This window comes from Monopterus albus, unplaced genomic scaffold (genome assembly GCF_001952655.1).
Source record: "Monopterus albus unplaced genomic scaffold, M_albus_1.0 scaffold87.1, whole genome shotgun sequence".
Lineage (NCBI taxonomy): Eukaryota > Metazoa > Chordata > Actinopteri > Synbranchiformes > Synbranchidae > Monopterus > Monopterus albus.
In genome coordinates, this window is record NW_018127967.1 from 144,188 (window position 1) to 145,361 (window position 1,174).

General features: G+C 39.4%; 1 protein-coding gene across 1 annotated transcript in view; it reads left to right on the forward strand.

The window, feature by feature from the left end:
• Window positions 1-1,174, forward strand: part of shtn1 (shootin 1) — a 55,327-nt gene that overhangs the window by 28,279 nt on the left and 25,874 nt on the right. The gene's annotated exons all lie outside the window — the stretch shown is intronic.

Sequence of the window (1,174 nt, forward strand, 5' to 3'; positions counted from 1 at the left end):
TTGGAGACTTCAATAGTCATGTCTGTTGCCTGTCTGATCCGTTGGTTGTGGATTTTATGAATCTTATTGATTCGTTTAACCTGACTCAGTCAGTGCATAGTCCTACTCGGATCCAGGGGCAGACTCTTGGTCTGCTCCTTTCAGCTGAACTCTCTCTCTCTACAAGAGGGAAGTTTGTGATTCAAGGCTCTCTGACCATCTACCTGTCCTTTTCAATTTTGTGCCCCCATCCTATAATCAATCCTCGTCTACCAGCTCGATGATGTTGCATATTTACCTGGCTGACTCCTTCTCTCTTTTCTGAGGCTTTCGAGGATCATTTGCTCTCTGATTCAGTTAGTGCTTGTCCCGTAGAGTCTGTGGATGACATATTGGCACTGTTTAAATCCACCTAGTCTGATATTTTGGACATATGTGCTCCGTTTGGACTGAAGAAGCATGATAATATTCAAGCTCAAGGCTCAATATCTCTCTCAACGTATCGCAGATAATTATCATAATCCTAAGGTGTTATTAATCCTAGTTCTGTATAGCTTGACTTGTCCTCTGCTACCTTTTTCTTGCTTTCTTTGTGAAAAAAAATAGTTAAGATTTGTCCTATGGGTGTGCTATGAGCCCCTGATCCCTCCTCTGCCCCTTTTAGTTCAATAGTTTTTGACCAGTTTGAACCTGTTTCATTTATTTCATCTGCCAATATCGACAGACTAGCTATCTTACACTATGCAGGTCAGAGAGAGCACACATGCATTGGCGCTTCAAGGGCTGTGGTCATGTTCTGTGAAATAATGCGTATGCACACACGGATCTCTCCAGGCCGACACCTGACATCTGTAATGATAAGGCCATGTCACCTCTTGATTTTAAGATGTATATATAAATATATCTACTATATATATAAAATAATAAATATAATATTTACCATAAAAACTAATGAGATCATTGCCCCGGTGTTGGCCCTACTGAACTGCTATGGCACCGTTATGGCACAAAAAAAATAACCATTTCATTTTGCAGGTAATGTGGATAACACATAACAGCACTTATTGCAAAAAATCATTTAATTTTCAGAAATAAAAACTATCACATGTAGCACCTTTAAATTGTTTGAGTGCCTGACCATTTTTATACCATAAGCTGTACTTCACACTATGTTCTTTTATGTTTCTCTCTGTGC